Source organism: Ranitomeya variabilis, chromosome 1 (assembly GCF_051348905.1).
Source record: "Ranitomeya variabilis isolate aRanVar5 chromosome 1, aRanVar5.hap1, whole genome shotgun sequence".
NCBI classification, from domain to species: Eukaryota; Metazoa; Chordata; class Amphibia; order Anura; family Dendrobatidae; genus Ranitomeya; species Ranitomeya variabilis.
This window is the reverse complement of record NC_135232.1, coordinates 671,735,497-671,759,951: the sequence shown is the minus strand read 5'-3', so window position 1 is coordinate 671,759,951 and position 24,455 is coordinate 671,735,497.

Here is a 24,455-nt window from a genome sequence, read left to right as displayed (position 1 = left end):
AACACGAATTTTCTAAATGCGGGCCATGGAGGATAATGACAGCTAAAAGTAAGCCCCAAATCACAGAAAACATAATGTCAACAATGGATATACTTCTTATGTACAGAGAACAACATACATTAGAAATAGCAGGTATATTACCTTTCTTTCAATGAGTGGAAAACGTGCAAAAGAGTAGGTGGAGGGAAGAAGTTCCAGTGGTGACACTTAAGCTGTGAAGAACAGTGAGACAAAATTAGCATGAAGTTCGTAAAAGACGTGCCCAAATGTATGCAGGCTACAAGGAGGTACCTAGTAGTAGTGTGACTGCCTGTGTATAGCTGGTGGTGGCCAGATGGGGTCACTGAAAACGTCCGTCTGTAAACGGAAATGCATGTATCATAATAGCAGGATCGATATGGTGCTAGTGCAGAGGGGGCAGTATAGGGCCTAGTGATAACTACCTGTTGATGTCACTGAGATAAGCGGCGCTCCCGCGCCTTGCTGGTAGTCGGCGTGTGCAGCTAATACTGCTGGTCTGTCTTAAATGTAGTTTCTTATCGCCGCACCGGAAGTGCGTGTGCGGACCGGATGTGATGTATCACTATCGATCCCTCAGTTTTGCGCACGCGCTAGTGTCTCTATGGTAACACTAATGCGGTGATTCAGTCCAAAACGTATCCTGTATGTACTGCGCAGGCGCTGACAGTGCTGGGCCATGGAAAGGCACAATGTGTCTTAAAAATAGCTGTGGAGCGCAGTGCAAGTCGGTATTTACTTAAGAGGGGGGGGGGGGGGGTGTTCTGTCAGACCTAGGGTATAATGGGGATAACCTGAAACAGGTACTTATGACCTTATTTAGAGAAATCGGTTATTGGTGGGAGTATTTTGATAGGGAGAGAAACAATAAAGGGGTTAGGGCAAACTCACCTACTAACATAACATATTAGCGAGTCTGTAAAGCAAGAGAGAAGAAAATGATTAAACAATGCTCATGACAGCCAATCGATCTCCCTATTTAACCCTTTGGGAGTCAGGGTATCAAGCTTGTGTATCCAGAAGGTTTCACGTGCTTTGAGTAACTTGATATGGTCTCCCCCTCTTCTTGGGCGGGGGACATGCTTAATAACTTGAAATCTAAGTTGGGCCACTGTGTGTCTGTGTCTAACAAAATGATCTGGTAGGGGAAGCCATGTCTTGCCGCACCTGATTGTGGACTTGTGGCTGGCGATACGGTCTTTAATGTGTTGTGTGGTCTCCCCCACGTAAAGGAGTCCGCACGGGCATTTTACCAAATATACAACAAAATTAGAGTTGCATGTATAGAAACCACGTATTGGGTACGTCTTGCCAGTCCTAGGGTGGGTTATAGTATCAGCCTTAATGATATTAGAGCAGGCTGCGCAACTCAAGCAAGGAAAAGTACCATTGCGTCGTGGTGTCAGTACTCTTTGCGTGGTGCTAAGGCGTGCGCTGCCAATGTCCGCTCTGACCAACTTGTCTTTGATATTAGGGGGTCTCTTCCTACACATTAGTGCTGGTTCACTGAAGGAGGGGATCTTAGGATAAGCTTTTGCAAGTAGAGGCCAGTGTCTCTTGATGATTGAATATACTTTTGGCATGAGTGGGTGGAACGTATGTACAAATGGGATCCTCTCCTTCTGGTTCACTCGAGGAGGGGGGGAAAAAGGTGCTATAGAGCGTGCTTTCTCTTGATGGAGGAGCCCCAGGGGGTAGCCTCTTGACCGGAATTTATGTGCCATCGTATCCAATCTGTCATTCAGGGTGTTAAAATCTGAAACAATGCGTGTTACTCTGTTAAATTGAGACCGTGGTAAGCCATCTTTCATATTTCGTGGATGGCAGCTGGTGTAATGAAGGAGACTGTTACAGTCTGTAGGTTTGCAGTAAATATCAGTGGAGAGGTGTCCTTCCCCATCCTTGAGAACCATGGTGTCCAGGAATGATACGGACTCCGTGCTATGGTGAATGGTAAACTGTAGTTCTGGGAAAATGGAGTTCAGGTAGGAATGAAAAGAACCAAGGGCGTCCTGAGTGCCTGTCCAAATGAAAAATACATCATCAATATAGCGATGATACCCTGAGACATGTTGCAAGAACAAGTGGTCTTTAAATACGTAGGTGATCTCAAAAAAATTCATGAAGGCATTAGCATAGGCTGGCGCGACGTTCGAGCCCATCGCTGTGCCACACTTCTGGATGTAAAACGCGTCCTCATATAAAAAATAGTTCTCATAGAGAACCAGATGGAGCAGGTCAAGGCAAAATTGAATGGCTTCTCCTGACAGGGAAGACTGATGTAATAGATGTTTTGTGGCCTCAATGCCTTTTTTGTGCTGAATTGAGGTGTAAAGGCTATTGACATCCATGGTGACAAGGATGCTATCTGGTGGTATCGTGCCCAGTTGTTTGATTACTCTAAGGAAATGTCCTGTGTCAAGGAGGAAGGATTGGGTCAGTTTGATTAGTGGTGTCATAATTTTCTCCAGAAATAGAGAAAGGGGAGACAGAATCGAGTCCGTAGAGGCAACTATAGGTCTGCCTGGGGGATTTTGCAGTGACTTATGAATTTTTGGTAAAACATAAAATACCGGTGTGACCGGATGGGGATTTACCAGGAACGTTGCTGTTTTTTTGTCAATAATGTGACGTGTTAGATATGCATCAACGACTCTACGAATCTTGTTGCTAATAGTAGCAACTGGATCCCTCGGTATGATGTCGTAAGTGCCAACGTCAGACAGTTGGCGGGTAATTTCCTGCATGTATTGGGTACGGTTCATTACCACAATAGCTCCCCCCTTATCTGCTGGTTTGAAAATAATAGACCTGTTGGTATGCAGAGAAGAAAGCGCTTGTTTCTCGGTGAGAGACAGATTAGAGTGGATAGGGAATAGACCAAGCTGTTGTTGGTGAGAAAGAGAATCAACCTCCCGGTCCACCAAAGAAATGAAGGTTTCCGTGGCGTGGTATGTGCGAGGAGGACAGAAACTACTACGGTTGTGAAGGCCGAGAGTGGTAATAGACAATTCAGGTACCGGGTCATCACCCAACGGGGGTGTACAGTTCCGAGTGATGCTGGTATTAAGTCCAAAATGGGTCTTAAGTCTAACCGTCCGGTAGAACCGTTCAAGATCCTTCTTCAATTGACAAGAGTCCCAAGTTGGTGTAGGGCAAAAAGACAATCCTTTTTGCAGGACCATAAGTTCTGCAGGGGAAAGTAGATAGTCTGAAATATTGATCACTAGGTTTGAGACCTCACCTGTGATCGCGTGGTCATTCTTTCGCCGAGATCGCCTTGTGGGTCTCCTTGTTGGTGTCCCCCTCTGCGGCCTTTGGGTAAAAAACGTTGACGTCCAGACTGTGTTGAGGAGTCGCTCTCCGAACTGTAAGAACCATATCTTCGTTGGAACCTTGGTCGACGCCAGGTAGTAGTAGAGGAGTCGGTCCATTTATAAACCCGATTGTTGGTATAGTCGTCGGAGTCTCTCTGGAATTTTTGTCGCTTGCGTTCTTGCAGGACCTTCTGGTGTTCCGCGAGGGCCTTGTCTGTCCTAGTTTTCAGGGTAGTCCACTCGGCTGAGGAAAGGGTGGTTGATAGTTGTACCTCTATAGACTGAATATTCTGTTTGGTCTCAGTAATAGCTTTCTGGAGGTGTTCTATGGTAAGTACTATGATATCAAGGGAGCATTTATTAAGGATTTTCTTAAATTTCTCGCAATATTCTGGATTGTCGGAGAAGAGGGTAGGCTGGAGGTTGCACCTGAGCCCCCTGGGAATTTTGTTCTGTCTATAATACTCCGCTAGAGTTGTACAGTGGAGATCGTATGAAATAAGTTTACGTTTCTCCTTCTCAAAATCTCTGGTCCTCAGTTCATGTACTGGGGTTTTAAGGAATTCATTTGAACCTGTCACTTGGGACAGTATGTTGGAGCTAGTGGCCAAATCATACGCAAAAGTGTCGGTAGACATTAGTTTTTATGCGTTTTAAGAGGACAAGACTGGTGCTTCCGTCAATACAGATAACGTTAGAGTAAGATTTTGGCGTGCACTCAGTCAGAGTAAAGGTGAGGTGCCGGTGTAATGGGACAATCAGTCCCGATTAGTAATGAATTTGTAATTCACCGCACACTCAAAATGAATATTGCACAATATGCAAATAAAGTGTAAATTTATTCTAAATCTGGGAGCATAACAGAATAAAGCAGCTTATGCGATCATATACAACGTTTCGGCTCCACCGGAGCCTTTCTCACGTAATCGCTGTGAAAAACAAAACATATAAATAATAGATACATAAAGAAAACCCGTGGAAAACCTGTGGAAAAAAAGGGAGTATATACAAGGAAAACAACAAAAGATATTGTCCTGGTGTAAACATATTTGGTAGGCTCCTGTAATCGCAGCAGCGTCTAGCGGACACAGACTGTACATGATGTAATCACCATGAACAGCGATGAGAAGTACTTGAACCGCCACAGAGATTATTCGAAGGAAGGATGATTGGGTAAACACGAATTTTCTAAATGCGGGCCATGGAGGATAATGACAGCTAAAAGTAAGCCCCAAATCACAGAAAACATAATGTCAACAATGGATATACTTCTTATGTACAGAGAACAACATACATTAGAAATAGCAGGTATATTACCTTTCTTTCAATGAGTGGAAAACGTGCAAAAGAGTAGGTGGAGGGAAGAAGTTCCAGTGGTGACACTTAAGTTAAATTGAGACCGTGGTAAGCCATCTTTCATATTTCGTGGATGGCAGCTGGTGTAATGAAGGAGACTGTTACAGTCTGTAGGTTTGCAGTAAATATCAGTGGAGAGGTGTCCTTCCCCATCCTTGAGAACCATGGTGTCCAGGAATGATACGGACTCCGTGCTATGGTGAATGGTAAACTGTAGTTCTGGGAAAATGGAGTTCAGGTAGGAATGAAAAGAACCAAGGGCGTCCTGAGTGCCTGTCCAAATGAAAAATACATCATCAATATAGCGATGATACCCTGAGACATGTTGCAAGAACAAGTGGTCTTTAAATACGTAGGTGATCTCAAAAAAATTCATGAAGGCATTAGCATAGGCTGGCGCGACGTTCGAGCCCATCGCTGTGCCACACTTCTGGATGTAAAACGCGTCCTCATATAAAAAATAGTTCTCATAGAGAACCAGATGGAGCAGGTCAAGGCAAAATTGAATGGCTTCTCCTGACAGGGAAGACTGATGTAATAGATGTTTTGTGGCCTCAATGCCTTTTTTGTGCTGAATTGAGGTGTAAAGGCTATTGACATCCATGGTGACAAGGATGCTATCTGGTGGTATCGTGCCCAGTTGTTTGATTACTCTAAGGAAATGTCCTGTGTCAAGGAGGAAGGATTGGGTCAGTTTGATTAGTGGTGTCATAATTTTCTCCAGAAATAGAGAAAGGGGAGACAGAATCGAGTCCGTAGAGGCAACTATAGGTCTGCCTGGGGGATTTTGCAGTGACTTATGAATTTTTGGTAAAACATAAAATACCGGTGTGACCGGATGGGGATTTACCAGGAACGTTGCTGTTTTTTTGTCAATAATGTGACGTGTTAGATATGCATCAACGACTCTACGAATCTTGTTGCTAATAGTAGCAACTGGATCCCTCGGTATGATGTCGTAAGTGCCAACGTCAGACAGTTGGCGGGTAATTTCCTGCATGTATTGGGTACGGTTCATTACCACAATAGCTCCCCCCTTATCTGCTGGTTTGAAAATAATAGACCTGTTGGTATGCAGAGAAGAAAGCGCTTGTTTCTCGGTGAGAGACAGATTAGAGTGGATAGGGAATAGACCAAGCTGTTGTTGGTGAGAAAGAGAATCAACCTCCCGGTCCACCAAAGAAATGAAGGTTTCCGTGGCGTGGTATGTGCGAGGAGGACAGAAACTACTACGGTTGTGAAGGCCGAGAGTGGTAATAGACAATTCAGGTACCGGGTCATCACCCAACGGGGGTGTACAGTTCCGGGTGATGCTGGTATTAAGTCCAAAATGGGTCTTAAGTCTAACCGTCCGGTAGAACCGTTCAAGATCCTTCTTCAATTGACAAGAGTCCCAAGTTGGTGTAGGGCAAAAAGACAATCCTTTTTGCAGGACCATAAGTTCTGCAGGGGAAAGTAGATAGTCTGAAATATTGATCACTAGGTTTGAGACCTCACCTGTGATCGCGTGGTCATTCTTTCGCCGAGATCGCCTTGTGGGTCTCCTTGTTGGTGTCCCCCTCTGCGGCCTTTGGGTAAAAAACGTTGACGTCCAGACTGTGTTGAGGAGTCGCTCTCCGAACTGTAAGAACCATATCTTCGTTGGAACCTTGGTCGACGCCAGGTAGTAGTAGAGGAGTCGGTCCATTTATAAACCCGATTGTTGGTATAGTCGTCGGAGTCTCTCTGGAATTTTTGTCGCTTGCGTTCTTGCAGGACCTTCTGGTGTTCCGCGAGGGCCTTGTCTGTCCTAGTTTTCAGGGTAGTCCACTCGGCTGAGGAAAGGGTGGTTGATAGTTGTACCTCTATAGACTGAATATTCTGTTTGGTCTCAGTAATAGCTTTCTGGAGGTGTTCTATGGTAAGTACTATGATATCAAGGGAGCATTTATTAAGGATTTTCTTAAATTTCTCGCAATATTCTGGATTGTCGGAGAAGAGGGTAGGCTGGAGGTTGCACCTGAGCCCCCTGGGAATTTTGTTCTGTCTATAATACTCCGCTAGAGTTGTACAGTGGAGATCGTATGAAATAAGTTTACGTTTCTCCTTCTCAAAATCTCTGGTCCTCAGTTCATGTACTGGGGTTTTAAGGAATTCATTTGAACCTGTCACTTGGGACAGTATGTTGGAGCTAGTGGCCAAATCATACGCAAAAGTGTCGGTAGACATTAGTTTTTATGCGTTTTAAGAGGACAAGACTGGTGCTTCCGTCAATACAGATAACGTTAGAGTAAGATTTTGGCGTGCACTCAGTCAGAGTAAAGGTGAGGTGCCGGTGTAATGGGACAATCAGTCCCGATTAGTAATGAATTTGTAATTCACCGCACACTCAAAATGAATATTGCACAATATGCAAATAAAGTGTAAATTTATTCTAAATCTGGGAGCATAACAGAATAAAGCAGCTTATGCGATCATATACAACGTTTCGGCTCCACCGGAGCCTTTCTCACGTAATCGCTGTGAAAAACAAAACATATAAATAATAGATACATAAAGAAAACCCGTGGAAAACCTGTGGAAAAAAAGGGAGTATATACAAGGAAAACAACAAAAGATATTGTCCTGGTGTAAACATATTTGGTAGGCTCCTGTAATCGCAGCAGCGTCTAGCGGACACAGACTGTACATGATGTGCCGCTTATCTCAGTGACATCAACAGGTAGTTATCACTAGGCCCTATACTGCCCCCTCTGCACTAGCACCATATCGATCCTGCTATTATGATACATGCATTTCCGTTTACAGACGGACGTTTTCAGTGACCCCATCTGGCCACCACCAGCTATACACAGGCAGTCACACTACTACTAGGTACCTCCTTGTAGCCTGCATACATTTGGGCACGTCTTTTACGAACTTCATGCTAATTTTGTCTCACTGTTCTTCACAGCTTAAGTGTCACCACTGGAACTTCTTCCCTCCACCTACTCTTTTGCACGTTTTCCACTCATTGAAAGAAAGGTAATATACCTGCTATTTCTAATGTATGTTGTTCTCTGTACATAAGAAGTATATCCATTGTTGACATTATGTTTTCTGTGATTTGGGGCTTACTTTTAGCTGTCATTATCCTCCATGGCCCGCATTTAGAAAATTCGTGTTTACCCAATCATCCTTCCTTCGAATAATCTCTGTGGCGGTTCAAGTACTTCTCATCGCTGTTCATGGTGATTACATCATGTACAGTCTGTGTCCGCTAGACGCTGCTGCGATTACAGGAGCCTACCAAATATGTTTACACCAGGACAATATCTTTTGTTGTTTTCCTTGTATATACTCCCTTTTTTTCCACAGGTTTTCCACGGGTTTTCTTTATGTATCTATTATTTATATGTTTTGTTTTTCACAGCGATTACGTGAGAAAGGCTCCGGTGGAGCCGAAACGTTGTATATGATCGCATAAGCTGCTTTATTCTGTTATGCTCCCAGATTTAGAATAAATTTACACTTTATTTGCATATTGTGCAATATTCATTTTGAGTGTGCGGTGAATTACAAATTCATTACTAATCGGGACTGATTGTCCCATTACACCGGCACCTCACCTTTACTCTGACTGAGTGCACGCCAAAATCTTACTCTATGGTCTGATGAAACCAAACTGGAACTGTTTGGTAGAAACACAACTTGTCGTGTTTGGAGGAAAAAGAATACTGAGTTGCATCCATCAAACACCATACCTACTGTAAAGCATGGTGGTGGAAACATCATGCTTTGGGGCTGTTTCTCTGCAAAGGGGCCAGGACGACTGATCCGGGTACATGAAAGAATGAATGGGGCCATGTATCGTGAGATTTTGAGTGCAAACCTCCTTCCATCAGCAAGGGCATTGAAGATGAAACGTGGCTGGGTCTTTCAACATGACAATGATCCAAAGCACATCGCCAGGGCAACGAAGGAGTGGCTTCGTAAGAAGCATTTCAAGGTCCTGGAGTGGCCTAGCCAGTCTCCAGATCTCAACCCTATAGAAAACCTTTGGAGGGAGTTGAAAGTCCGTGTTGCCAAGCGAAAAGCCAAAAACATCACTGCTCTAGAGGAGATCTGCATGGAGGAAAGGGCCAACATACCAACAACAGTGTGTGGCAACCTTGTGAAGACTTACAGAAAACGTTTGACCTCTGTCATTGCCAACAAAGGATATATTACAAAGTATTGAGATGAAATTTTGTTTCTGACCAAATACTTATTTTCCACCATAATATGCAAATAAAATGATAAAAAAACAGACAATGTGATTTTCTGGATTTTTTTGTCTCAGTTTGTCTCTCATAGTTGAGGTCTACCTATGATGTAAATTACAGACGCCTCTCATCTTTTTAAGTGGTGGAACTTGCACTATTGCTGAATGACTAAATACTTTTTTGCCCCACTGTATGTGTGTGTGAATGTGTGTGTGTGTGTGTGTGTGTGTGAATGTGTGTGTGTGTGTGTGAGAATGTGTGTGTGTGTGAATGTGTGTGTGTGTGTATGTGTGTCAGTGTGTGTGTGTGAATGTGTGTATGTGTGTCAGTGTGTGTGTGTGAATGTGTGTATGTGTGTCAGTGTGTGTGTGTGAGTGTGTGAATGTGTGTGTGTTAATGTGTGTGAGTGTGTGTGAATGTGTGTATGTGTGTCAGTGTGTGTGTGTGAGTCTGTGTGAATGTGTGTGTGTGTTTGAATCTGTGTGTGTATGTGTGTGTGTGTATGTGAGTGTGTGTGTGTGTATGTGTGTGGCTCAGTATTGGGTGTGTGTGTATCGCGCTGCAGGGAAAAGTGCAGAGAAGTGAATGGTGTGTGTGGGGGGAGGGGAGGGCAATGATGGGGCTGACGGGGGGCATATGTCCTGGGGGGGGGGGGGCGCCAAAATGAATCCTTGCCCCGGGTGCCAGAAACGATAGATACACCTCTGGCAGGTAGTCTTTTTTTTGCAGGGACTTTACACTCCTGCTCTTGATTGTCACCTTCACCATCACAAAAGACTTATATGGCACAAGCCAAAATTACTGGAAAAAAGGCCATAAGTCACACCACCCAATGACAAAACTCAAGTCATGCACACTGGTGACCACCTATTTAAGGTTTGTGCTTTTTTCTCCATGAGAAAGGAAGCAAGACAAAGAAACTATTGACATCTAGTTGTGACGTTCTAGTGCCAAAATTTAAACTAGGCCCCTTAGTGGTGATTTAGGCAATGTTCACATCACATTTATTTAGTGTGTATTCTTGTATAGGCCCCAGCGTATAAGCTAGACATGTACATAGGGTGACATTAGCATAGCTTGAAGTTTGTGGACATCAATTCAAAAATTCCTTCAGGGCCCCCCAATTAATGGGACATAATGGCATGAGTCTTCGCATATGGGTCAATGAGACCTATGTCACTCACTATAGTTAAGCCCCTACTGGCTGGCATACATTAGTTTACCATAATAAAAAAAATAAAATAACATAGTAGTAGTAGATACTTTTTTATACAACTTTAGCCAATAAAAAAGTTGTAGGACCAGATGGAAAGAATCACTATAAAGTAAAGATATGTGTGCTATTTACCTCCACCGCTCCATTCAGCCATTTGGCTGGCTTCAGCGGAAAGTTTATTGAATGGACAGGACTAGTGATGGCAAATATACTCGTTACACGAGATTTCTCGAGCACGCTCGCGTGACCTCTGAGTATTTTTTAGTGCTCGGAGATTAAGTTTTCAGCGCCGCAGCTGAATGATTTAAAGCTATTAGCCAGGCTAAGTACATGTGGGGGTTCCTGGTTGCTAGGGAATCCCCACATGTACTTATGCTGGCTAACAGATGTAAATCATCCAGCTGCGGCAAAGAAAACCAAATCTCCAAACACTAAAAAATACTCAGAGGACACCCGAGCATGCTTGGGAAATCTCGAGTAACGAGTATATTCGCTCATCACTAGACAGGACGTTATCACTTCTGGTCATAGCAGAAGCCACCAGAGCTGTGAGGCTCAGAGGGGTAAATAACAGTTTTATCTTTATTTCATAAAGATTCCATCCCGTTAACAAAACATTATACTCGGTTTCATCCACAGATATAGATACATCAGACACAGAAAAAACAGATCCACCCACGAGCGGAACACAGCCATTTAGGGGTAGACCACCCAGACAGAGATGGCAAAACTCCAGAGGACGATATGGGAAAAGAGATGGTTACTGAAATGGGGACATGACAACAGGAACATTCACCTCAAACTCCTTTGGTATACCTTTGTCTCCCTAATCCTCTTTTTTATAACAGAATGCAAGAACAGGCTACTATTTCGGAACAAAGTTCAATTAGATAAAGGACAAATCATAAATCTGTCCTCGCACCCCATCTCCAGGGATGAGTATAATGTTTTGTTAAAGGGTCTAAATTTTGCGCTCACAAATCATTTCACCTGCCTTGAATGGGTCAAGGACCTGAACCTGCTTTGTAGTAAACCAAAATAGAGGAAGTTTTTAATTCATAACGATCGTGAAGAATGTTATTGAAAAGGTTTTCAGGAGGAGGAGGAGATAGAAATGTATCGGGCTTTGCTGGGCCTATTGAAGGAAAATGATAATGGACATGAGAGGGGTTTGGGTACCTTCACAGAGCTCAAAAATAAAAGTGTGAAGATGTCGCCACAGGGGGATACAACGAGTATAGACATTTTTCTACGTTTAGTGGAGAGGGATCTACGTAAAACACCGGCTTTTGATAAAAATATGACAAACAATCTCACGAAGAATGAGACACTGGCCCTGGACTCATTTTGAGTACTGTGAGATGTGTAACGTTATCCTTCGAGATAAGGACACCTACTGTATCCTCATCCATCCCTTGTAGATTGTGAGCCCTCGCGGGCAGGGTCCTCTCAACTCCTGTACCAGTTGTGACTTGTATTGTTCAAGATGATTGTACTTATTTTTATTATGTATACCCCTCCTCACATGTAAAGCGCCATGGAATAAATGGCGCTATAATAATAATCTACTATATAATTGTCTAAGGGTCACTTCTGTCCTTCTGTCTGTCCTGTCTGTCCGTCTTTCTTTCTGTCACGGATATTCATTGGTCGCGGCCTCTGTCATGGAATCCAAGTCGCTGATTGGTCTCGCCAGCTGCCTGTCATGGCTGCCACGACCAATCAGCGACAGCCACAGTCCGATTAGTCCCTCCCTACTCCCCTGCAGTCAGTGCCCGGCGCCCGCTCCATACTCCCCGCAGTCACGGCTCACACAGGGTTAATGCCAGCGGTAACAGACCGCGTTATGCCGCAGGTATCTCACTCCGTTACCGCCGCTATTAACCCTGTGTGACCAAGTTTTTACTATTGAGGATGCCTATGCAGCCTCAATAGTAAAAACATCTAATGTTAAAAATAATTAAAAAAAAATAAAAAATCATTATATACTCACCTTCCACCGCCTTTCCCGCTCCTCGCGACTCTCCGGTGACTGCTCCATGCAAGCGGCAGGTTCCGGTGCTAAGTATGGTGCGCGACAAGGACCTGCCATGACATCACAGTCATGTGACCGCGACGTCATCACAGGTCCTGCGCGCCTGCGCGAGAAGGACCTGCCATGACGTCACGGTCATGTGACCGCAACGTCATCACACCCTGGGACCGGAAGCTGCTGCCTGCACCGCACACAGGCGACAGAACTACAAGGGTACCCTCGGAAGGTGAGTATATGTTTATTTTTTATTTTTTAACCTGTGACATACGTGGCTGGGCAATATACTACGTAGCTGGGCAATATACTATGTGACTTGGCCAATATACTACGTGGCTGGGCAATATACTACGTGGCTCTGTGCTGTATACTACTTCGCTGTGCAATATACTACGTGGCTCTGTGCTGTATACTACGTAACTAGGCAATATACTACATGGCTGGGCAATATACTACGTCACTAGGCAATATACTACATAACTGGGCAATATACTACGTCGCTGTGCAATATACTACGTGGCTCTGTGTGTATACTACGTCGCTGTGCAATATACTACGTGGCTCTGTGCTGTATACTACGTAACTGGGCAATATACTACATGGCTGAGCAATATACATCACTGGGCAATATACTACATAACTGGGCAATATACTACGTGGCTCTGTGCTGTATACTACGTCACTGGGCAATATACTACGTAACTGGGCAATATACTACGTGGCTCTGTGCTGTATACTACGTCGCTGTGCAATATACTACGTGGCTCTGTGCTGTATACTACGTCGCTGTGCAATATACTACGTGGCTCTGTGCTGTATACTACGTCGCTGTGCAATATACTACGTGGCTCTGTGCTGTATACTACGTCGCTGTGCAATATACTACGTGGCTCTGTGCTGTATACTACGTCGCTTTGCAATATACTACGTGGCTCTGTGCTGTATACTACGTAACTGGGCAATATACTACATAACTGGGCAATATACTACGTCGCTGTGCAATATACTACGTGGCTCTGTGCTGTATACTACGTCGCTGTGCAATATACTACGTGGCTCTGTGCTGTATACTACATAACTGGGCAATATACTACATGGCTGAGCAATATACTACATCACTGGGCAATATACTACATAACTGGGCAATATACTACATGGCTGAGCAATATACACTCACCGGCCACTTTATTAGGTACACCATGCTAGTAACGGGTTGGACCCCCTTTTGCCTTCAGAACTGCCTCAATTCTTCGTGGCATAGATTCAACAAGGTGCTGGAAGCATTCCTCAGAGATTTTGGTCCATATTGACATGATGGCATCACACAGTTGCCGCAGATTTGTCGGCTGCACATCCCAAAGATGCTCTATACAAGGCAGGATGGATCCATGCTTTCATGTTGTTTACGCCAAATTCTGACCCTACCATCCGAATGTCGCAGCAGAAATCGAGACTCATCAGACCAAGCAACGTTTTTCCAATCTTCTACTGTCCAATTTCGATGAGCTTGTACAAATTGTAGCCTCAGTTTCCTGTTCTTAGCTGAAAGGAGTGGTACCTGGTGTGGTCTTCTGCTGCTGTAGCCCATCTGCCTCAAAGTTCGACGCACTGTGCGTTCAGAGATGCTCTTAGGCCTACCTTGGTTGTAACGGGTGGCGATTTGAGTCACTGTTGCCTTTCTATCAGCTCAAACCAGTCTGCCCATTCTCCTCTGACCTCTGGCATCAACAAGGCATTTCCGCCCACAGAACTGCCGCTCACTGGATTTTTTTTCTTTTTCGGACCATTCTCTGTAAACCCTAGAGATGGTTGTGCGTGAAAATCCCAGTAGATCAGCAGTTTCTGAAATACTCAGACCAGCCCTTCTGGCACCAACAACCATGCCACGTTCAAAGGCACTCAAATCACCTTTCTTCCCCATACTGATGCTCGGTTTGAACTGCAGGAGATTGTCTTGACCATGTCTACATGCCTAAATGCACTGAGTTGCCGCCATGTGATTGGCTGATTAGAAATTAAGTGTTAACAAGAAGTTGGACAGGTGTACCTAATAAAGTGGCCGGTGAGTGTACATCACTGGGCAATATACTACATAACTGGGCAATATACTACATGGCTGAGCAATATACTACATCACTGGGCAATATACTACATAACTGGGCAATATACTACGTGGCTCTGTGCTGTATACTACGTCACTGGGCAATATACTACGTAACTGGGCAATATACTACGTGGCTCTGTGCTGTATACTACGTCGCTGTGCAATATACTACGTGGCTCTGTGCTGTATACTACGTCGCTGTGCAATATACTACGTGGCTCTGGGCTGTATACTACGTAACTGGGCAATATACTACGCGGCTGGGCAATATACTACGTCACTGGGCAATATACTACATAACTGGGCGATATACTACGTGGCTGGGCGATATACTACGTCGCTGGGCAATATACTACGTGGCTGGGCAATATACTACGTGGCTGGGCAATATACTACGTGGGCTGTGCAGTGTACTACGTGGGCTGTGCAATATACTACGTGGACATGCATATTCTAGAATACCCGATGCTTTAGAATCGGGCCACCATCTAGTAAATAATAATAATATAAGATGTTTAACCCCTTCCTGACGTCGGACGGGATAGTACGTCCGACGTCAGGTCCCCTGCTTTGATGCAGGGCTCCGCGGTGAGCCCGCATCAAAGCCGGGACATGTCAGCTGTTTTGAACAGCTGACATGTGCCTGCAATAGGCGCGGGCAGAATCGCGATCTGCCCGCGCCCATTAACTAGTTAAATGCCGCTGTCAAACGCAGACAGCGGCATTTAACTACCGCATCCGGCCGGGCGGCCGGATATGACGTCATCGCCGACCCCGTCACATGATCGGAGGTCGGCGATGCTTCTGAATGGTAACCATAGAGGTCCTTGAGACCTCTATGGTTACTGATCCTCGGCAGCTGTGAGCGCCACCCTGTGGTCGGCGCTCACAGCACACCTGCATTTCTGCTGTGTAGCAGCGATCTTATGATCGCTGCTACATAGCAGAGCCGATCGCGCTGTGCCTGCTTCTAGCCTCCCATGGAGGCTATTGAAGCATGGCAAAAGTGAAACAAAAAAGTTAAAAAAAATGTGAAAAAAATTAAAAAAACATAAAAGTTTAAATCACCCCCCTTTCGCCCCAATCAAAATAAATCAATAAAAAAAAAATTAAACCTACACATATTTGGTATCGCCGCGTTCAGAATCGCCTGATCTATCAATAAAAAAAAAGCATTAACCTGATCGCTAAACGGCGTAACGAGAAAAAAAATCGAACCGACAGAATTACGTTTTTTTGGTCGCCGTGACATTGCATTAAAATGCAATAACGGGCGATCAAAAGAACATATCTGCACCAAAATGCTATCATTAAAAACGCCAGCTCGGCACGCAAAAAATAAGCCCTCAACCGACCCCAGATCATGAAAAATGGAGACGCTACGAGTATCGGAAAATGGCGCAATTTTATTGTTTTTTTTAGCAAAGTTTGGAATTTTTTTTCACCACTTAGGTAAAAAATAACCTAGTCATGTTAGGTGTCTATGAACTCGTAATGACCTGGAGAATCATAATGGCAGGTCAGTTTTAGCATTTAGTAAACCTAGCAAAAAAGCCAAGCAAAAAACAAGCGTGGGATTGCACTTTTTTTGCAATTTCACCGCACTTGAAATTTTTTCCCGTTTTCTAGTACACGACATGGTAAAACCAATGATGTCGTTCAAAAGTACAACTCGTCCCGCAAAAAATAAGCCATCACATGGCCAAATTGACGGAAAAATAAAAAAGTTATGGCTCTGGGAAGGAGGGTAGTGAAAAACGAAAACGGAAAATCCCACGGTCATGAAGGGGTTAAATCAGATCCCATGACCTCATACAAGAAAATATAAAAACAAATACTAGATGGGGCACTTGACAGCGGCTTTATCTCGAGGAATGAGCAGTTTCCTCATGCTGACATTTTACACCCTGCCTAAGGTCCTGGAGTCGACTCGTTAACCCAAAATTGTGGTATCTATCTTGATAGAATCCTCCATCTTTTTGTTATATCCCTGCCTTCCTACATCAGGGATATCCCTGACCTGCTACAAAAACTTGAGGGACTCCATGTGTATAAACATACCTTGTTAGCATCAATAGACGTAGTGGGGTTATATTGCAATATCCCGCATGAATATGGTATCCAAGGAGTCCATCGCTTTCTTAAGCAGAGGTCCATAGCCTGTATTGGACATAATGATTTCGTCATGACTCTCCATAGGTTCACAATCTCCCACAATGTTTTCACGTTTAACGGTAAGTACTTCCACCAGATCAGGGAAGCCCAATTATATGCAAATCTGTTCCTCGGCTGGTGGGAGGATATAGCGTTTTTTGGGGAAGATCTGGAGATGGTGACATCAATATGTGGTGATATGTTATAGATTCATAGACGAATTATTTGTCGTCTAGGACAGGAACAGGTGATCAGTTCAATGAATTTGTCATGGAGCTAAATATCAATGATATTGGCTTGAGAGTCACATCAGAATTTCATAACAGTGAACTGTCGTTCCTTGTTATTGTAATTAAAAAAGAACCAGATGGCACCTTAGCTACAAGCATTTACCGTAAATCCACAAGCACCAACAGTCTCTTGAATTGGAATAGTCACCACCTAGCACCCCTAAAGAAGGGCATCCCCAAGGGCCAATTCTTAAGATTAAGGAGGAACTGCTCTAACATAAAAACATTCCTGGGTCAGGCAGGAGATATGTATAATAGATTTAGAGAAAAGGACTACCCTGGACACATCCCAGTTGCGGCTTACAATTGTCCAGAGAAGGAGGATAGGCAGTCCCTGTTACAAATACGGAGGACAGAAGAAAATGATATGACCAGAATTATCGGTACTTTTGATCACCAACATCACAGGGTCAGGGATGTGATCAATAGGCAGGGGGGGTTGTCTTAAGAATGGATCCAGATCTAAAGGTACCTTCACACGAAGCGACGCTGCAGCGATAGCGACAACGATGCCGATCGCTGCAGCGTCGCTGTTTGATCGCTGGGGAGCTGTCACACAGACCGCTCTCCAGCGACCAACGATGCCGAGGTCCCCGGGTAACCAGGGTAAACATCAGGTTACTAAGCGCAGGGCCGCGCTTAGTAACCCGATGTTTACCCTGGTTACCAGCGTAAAAATAAAAAAAACAAACAGTACATGCTCACCTGCGCGTCCCCCAGCGTCTGCTTCCTGACACTGACTGAGCTCCGGCCCTAACAGCACAGCGGTGACGTCACCGCTGTGCTTTCACTTTCACTTTAGGGCCGGCGCTCAGTAAGTGTCAGGAAGCAGACGCTGGGGGACGCGCAGGTGAGTATGTGCTGTTTGTTTTTTTTACTTTTACGCTGGTAACCAGGGTAAACATCGGGTTACTAAGCGCGGCCCTGTGCTTAGCAACCCGATGTTTACCCTGGTTACCAGTGTAAAATATCGCTGGTATCGTTGCTTTTGCTTTCAAAAGCAACGATACACGGCGATCGGACGACCAAATAAAGTTCTGGGCTTTATTCAGCGACCAGCGACATCACAGCAGGATCCTGATCGCTGCTGCGTGTCAAACGAAACGATATCGCTAGCCAGGACGCTGCAACGTCACGGATCGCTAGCGATATCGTTTCGTGTGAAGGTACCTTTAGAGAGATTGTGTTTAGGTCAGGGCTCTGGCAGTCAAGAATGATCACAGAGTTGTTCTGAAGCCACTCCTTTGTTATTTTAGCTGTGTGCTTAGGGTCATTGTCTTGCTGGAAGGTGGACCTTAGGCCAAGTCTGAGGTCCAGAGCACTCTGGAAGAGGTTTTCATCCAGGATAGCTCTGTACTTGGCCATATTTATGTTTCCTTCAATGACAACCAGTCGTCCTGTCCCTGCAGCTGAAAAACACCCTCATAGCATGATGCATTGGGCAGGTGATGAGCAGTGCCTAGTTTTCTCCACACATGCTGCTTAGAATTATCACCAAAAAGGTCTATCTTCATCTCATCAGACCAGAGAATCTAATTTATCATAGTCTGGGAGTCCTTCATGCGTTTTTTTTTTTTTTTTAGCAATCTCTATGCGGGCTTTCATATGTCTTGCACTGAGGAGAGGCTTCTGTCAGGCCACTCTGCCATAAAGGCCAAACTGGTGGAGGGCTGCAGTGATAGTTGACTTTGTGGAACTTTCTCCCATCTCCCTACTGCATCTCTGGAGCTCAGCCACTGTGATCTTGGGTTCTTCTTTACTTCTCACACCAAGGCTCTTCTCCCACGATTGCTCAGTTTGGCTGGACGGCCAGGCCAAGGACGACTTCTGGTGGTCCCAAACTTCTTCCATTTCAGGATTATGGAGGCCACTGTGCTCTTTGGAACATTGAGTACTGCAGAAATTCTGTTGTAACCTTGGCCAGTTCTGTGCCTTGCCACAATTCTGTCTCTACACTGTGTTCTAAATTATTATGCAAATTGGATTTAAGTGTCATAAAGATTTAATTGTTTTGTTTTTCAAATAAACTCGTGGATGGTATTGTGTCTCAGGGCTCAATGGATCACTGAAATCAATCTTAAACACATGTGATAATTGGTTTTCCAGGTGATTCTAATTAAAGAAAAACTATTTAAAAATGATGTTCCACATTATTAAGCAGGTCACAGTTTTCAAGTAACATGGGAAAGAAAAAGGATCTCTCTGCTGCTGAAAAGCATCAACTAGTGCAATGCCTTGGTGAAGGGATGAAAACATTAGAAATTTCCAGAAAACTTAAGCGTGATCATCGTACGGTTAAGAGATTTGTGGCTGTATCTGAGCACAAATGTGTTTGTGCTGATAAAGGCATAATGAAGAAGATTTCTGCCAGGCAAGTTCATCGGATTAAGAGAGCAGCTGCTAAAAAGCCATTACAAAGCAGCAAACAGATATTTGAAGCTGCTGGTGCCTCTGTAGTCCCTCGAACCTCAAGGTGTAGGCTCCTTCAAAGGCTTGCTGTGGTGCATAAACCTACTATTCGGCCACTCTTAAACAGTGTTCACAAGCAGAAATGGTTATATTGGGCCCACACATACATGAAGACTAATTTCCAAACAGTCTTGTTTACTGATAAGTGTTGAGCAACCCTGGATGGTCCAGATGGATTTAGTAGTGGATGGTTGGTGAATGGCCACCATGTCCCAACAAGGCTGCAACGTCAGCAAGGAGGTGGAGGAGTCATGTTTTGGGCCAGAATCATGGAGAAACAGCTGGTGGGGCCCTTTAAGTTTCCTGAAGGTGTGAAAATGACCTCTACAAAGTATATAGAGTTTCTGACTGACAACTTTCCTTCATGGTATGAAAAGAAGAAATGTGCCTTCAGGAGCAAAATCATCTTCATGCTGACAATGCCCTATCTCATGCTGCAAAGAATACCTCTGAGTCATTGGCTGCTATGGGCATAAAAGGAGAGAAACTCATGGTGTGGCCACCATGTTCCCTTGATCTCAACCCTATAGAGAACCTTTGGAGAATCATCAAGCAAAAGATCTATAAGGGTGGGAGGCAGTTCACATCAAAACAGCAGCTCTGGGAGGCAAAGAAATACAAGCAGAAACTCTACAAAACACACAAGTTCAATAGATACAAGAATTGTAAAGGTGATATCAAAGAAGGGTTCCTAGCTTTTTTGTTCAGTGAATGTGACCTCCTAATGCTGCAAATTCCACAAATGAGCATTTTCAGTTCTTCAAAACATATCAAATGTTTAGAAATTCTACCGTGCCTAATAATTTGGAACAGTGCATTTTGAGTTTTTATTCATTTTGGAGATTAAACTGTTATCATTGGGAGGTTTCTTCAATAAAATTCAATGTATACTCTAATGGGTGATTACTTTTATTAGACTGACTGTCATTTGCACCAACCATTTAGGAAAATGCGATAAAAATGTAAATTGCATAATAATTTGGAACATAGTGTAAGCTCCTTGGCCACTTCCTTTGACCTCATGATTCTCATGTGGTCTGACATGCACTGTGAGGTCTTATATAGACAGGTGTGTGCCTTTCCCATTCAAGTCTTATCAGTTTAATGAAACACAGCTGGCCTGCAATAAAGGAGTAGAACTATCTCAAGGAGGATCACAAGGAAATGGACAGCATGTGACTCAAATATGAGTGTCTGAGCAAAGGGTCTGAATATTTATGACCATGTGATATTTCAGTTTTTCTTTTTTATTAAATTTGCAAAAATTCCTACATTTCTTTTTTTCTTTTTTTTCAGTCAAGGTGGGTGCAGAGTGTACATTAATGTGAAAAAATTAACTTTTTTGAATTTACCAAATGGCTGCAATGAAACAAAGAGTGAAAAATGTAAAGGGGTCTGAATACTTTCCGTACCCACTGTATCTAAGTAGCAGATACAGCTGACAAAATAAAATGATCTGGAGTCTGGACATGTGTAGCCATGATTTACTGCAATGGTCTCTTACGGTCTGTATAGACTGATAACAATCATGCACAGCATGCCAGGGTGCAGAGCCGGACATTGTCAATTATAGATATACATGCGGGTGGATATGCCGACTTGTGATCGTGAACATGTCATCTTCCAGTCATGCACACTTGAAACAACGGGTGTCTGGTGTCCCGCGTCATATTTTGATCATGCGCAGTGAGGCACGGCCCAGGGTTCATCGAACCAGAATTAATATCAAATACTTGCCTGCGTTCCAGGCTGGAACACACCATTGGGCATGCGCATTTCTTGATCTCTGTGTTTGGGGGAGAACCTTGACAGAAAGCGGGCTATTTTATTGGAGGTTTGTTAGTCTAAGCTTGCACATCACGCTCTATCAAGACACATCATGTGATATTGGGCCTCCTGATGAGGCAGCAGGGCGAAATGCATTGGGCTACAGAAGGTTGGTGGCAATCCTGTAGATGAGTATGGTACTTTTGTATCCAGATATATCTTTACACTTTCTTGAATGGGGTGTCAACCCCCATTGAACTGTGTCTACTGGGCTATCTCTGTATTGAATTAACAGCATTGCCCTGTGTCGCAAATCTGCTGTGGATAGGGTATTTTATAATGTGCCCTGACCTACCTTTATCAGTTCAGACTTAACTGATGGTATCATAAACTCAGCATATTTTATTCTTGTGATTTTCAGTACTTGATATCTAGTGATGTCACTATTGCTTCATGTCTATTTGAGTCTATGTTTTGAACTTCCTCGGGGTATAGGGCCTCCTTTAGCTGTCTAGGCCTATGTCTAGTATCAGTGGTTCCCTTATCTTATATGGGGACACTCCATCAGTCATAAGGGAAATCTAGGGTGTCCTAGTTATCGTGGAGCAGGGGTGCCAAAATGCTTACCCCTATGGTGCCACGTGGCAGATAAGGTGAAAGCATAGGCACAGAACCAGGGATACCTTGTACACACAAAGGTTTTGTTGTTTTTCACAGTGTTTGTTTGTGGTGTGTTTTTTGTACTACCTGCTGGTGGTTTACTTCTAAACATTTGGAAATCAAAAAATGCATTTTATTATTGGGGCCTTAAAGGGAATCTGTCACCCCCAATATCGAAGATGAGCTAAGTCCACCGGCATCAGGGGCTTATCTACAGCATTCTGTCCGGTCCGATGAGCATCGCGGTCCGGTCCGGGGCCTCCCATCTTCTTACGATCACGTCCTCTTCTTGTCTTCACGCCACAGCTCCGGGCCTCTCCCTTTCCCGACGTCTGCGCACTGCAGTACTTTGTTCTGCCCTCAACAGGGCAAAGCACGCCTGCGCCAGAGCGTGAAGACAAGAAGAGGACGTCATCGTAAGAAGATAGGAGGCCCCGGACCGGGACGCCCATCGGACTGGACCGACCCCCCAGGTGAGTATAATCTAACCTCTTTTTCTCATCTTTCAGGATACATCGGGGGCTTATCTACAGCATTACAGAATGCTGTAGATAAGCCCCTGATGCCGGTGGGCTTAGCTCATCTTCGATTTTGGGGGTGACAGGTTCCCTTTAAATGACTCCTCTTCTTTGGGAGTCAATTGCGCGATCAGTGGGGGTTTAAGACCAGGACCCCCTCCCACTAATCTGTCTACACTTCAAACGTTTGTCAACTATAAAACATCAGATAGAAAGTTTAGTTACTCCTTAACCATAGTTTTTTACTTCATTTGAACTTTAGAAATGGTAGATCAATGAATGTGTTAGGCTCTGTTCACACATTCCGTTTCTCTGTTCTACTTTACAAACTGACAAATACAATACATATCAGTTAAGCAAATAAGAAGAGGGGTCCCAATGTGTATTTTAGGTTCCTTTTTTTTAGAACATCATTGCAGAGTCAGCAGCTGCATGGAGATCTGAGTAAAGAACCAACTATTAGAGAAAACTAGACTTGCCAAATAGAAGGCAGAGATCGTTTATTACAATCTCTGCCTTTCCTGATCGCTAAGTACACAGTATAGGAAGTGCTTTTTCCTCCCGTCCTAGCCATCAAGTGATCGCCTGATGCCCAGGATGGACTCATGAAGCTATGCCTGCTGCCCTGTAACTGGGGCTTATCTGCCAAGCTGTTACAGGGGTAACCAGGCAATAATAACAAAAATGAATTAAAATATTGAGGGGAGGGAGTCGCAATTTGTGACATAAATAAAAAATAAAAGCTGAAAAGCAATATAACAAAAAGTAAAACAAAAGGCCAACACCAGTCTCATTCTGTTTCTAGTCCTGCCGCTGACCAAAGACAAATGAGAAAGAAGAGCACACAATTTAAAATGTATTTTAGTCATCATGTGCAGTTAAAAAAAAATGAAAAAAACATGCCATTTCTTCTTGTTTTCTTCTTTACATTTCCCCATACTATTAGCAGTATTAAATATATATATACAGTTGTGGCCAAAAGTATTGACACCCCTGCAATTCTGTCAGATAATACTCAGTTTCTTCCTGAAAATGATTGCAAACACAAATTCTTTGGTATTATTATCTTCATTTAATTTGTCTTAAATTAAAAAACACAGGAGCGAATGAAGCAAAAAGCAAAATATTGATAATTTCACACAAAACTCCAAAAATGGGCCAGACAAAAGTATTGGCACCCTCAGCCTAATACTTGGTTGCACAACCTTTAGCCAAAATAACTGCGACCAACCGCTTCCGGTAACCATCAATGAGTTTCTTACAATGCTCTGCTGGAATTTTAGACCATTCTTCTTTGGCAAACTGCTCCAGGTCCCTGATATTTGAAGGGTGCCTTCTCCAAACTGCCATTTTTAGATCTCTCCACAGGTGTTCTATGGGATTCAGGTCTGAACTCATTGCTGGCCACCTTAGAAGTCTCCAGTGCTTTCACTCAAACCATTTTCTAGTGCTTTTTGGAGTGTGTTTTGGGTCATTGTCCTGCTGTAAGACCCATGACCTCTGAGGGAGACCCAGCTTTCTCACACTGGGCCCTACATTATGCTGCAAGATTTGTTGGTAGTCTTCAGACTTCATAATGCCATGCACACGGTCAAACAGTCCAGTGCCAGAGGCAGCAAAGCAACCCCAAAACATCAGGGAACCTCCGCCATGTTTGACTGTAGGGACCGTGATATTTTCTTTGAATGCCTCTTTATTTCTCCTGTAAACTCTATGTTGATACCTTTGCCCAAAAAGCTCTACTTTTGTCTCATCTGACCAGAGAACATTCTTCCAAAATGTTTTAGGCTTTTTCAGGTAAGTTTTGGCAAACTCCAGCCTGGCTTATGTCTCGGGGTAAGAAGTGGGGTCTTCCTGGGTCTCCTACCATACAGTCCATTTTCATTCAGACGCCGACGGATAGTACGGGTTGACACTGTTGTACCCTCGGACTGTAGGGCAGCTTGAACTTGTTTGGGTGTTAGTCGAGGTTCTTTATCCAACATCCGCACAATCTTGCGTTGAAATCTCTTGTCAATTTTTCTTTTCCGTCCACATCTAGGGAGGTTAGCCACAGTGCAATGGGCTTTAAACTTCTTGATGACACTGCGCATGGTAGACACAGGAACATTCAGGTCTTTGGAGATGGACTTGTAGCCTTGAAATTGTTCATGCTTCCTCACAATTTGGTTTCTCAAGTCCTCAGACAGTTCTTTGGTCTTCTTTTTTCCATGCTCAATGTGGGACACAGGACAGAGGTTGAGTCAACTTTAATCCATGTCAACTGGCTGCAAGTGTGATTTAGTTATTGCCAACACCTGTTAGGTGCCACAGGTAAGTTACAGGTGCTGT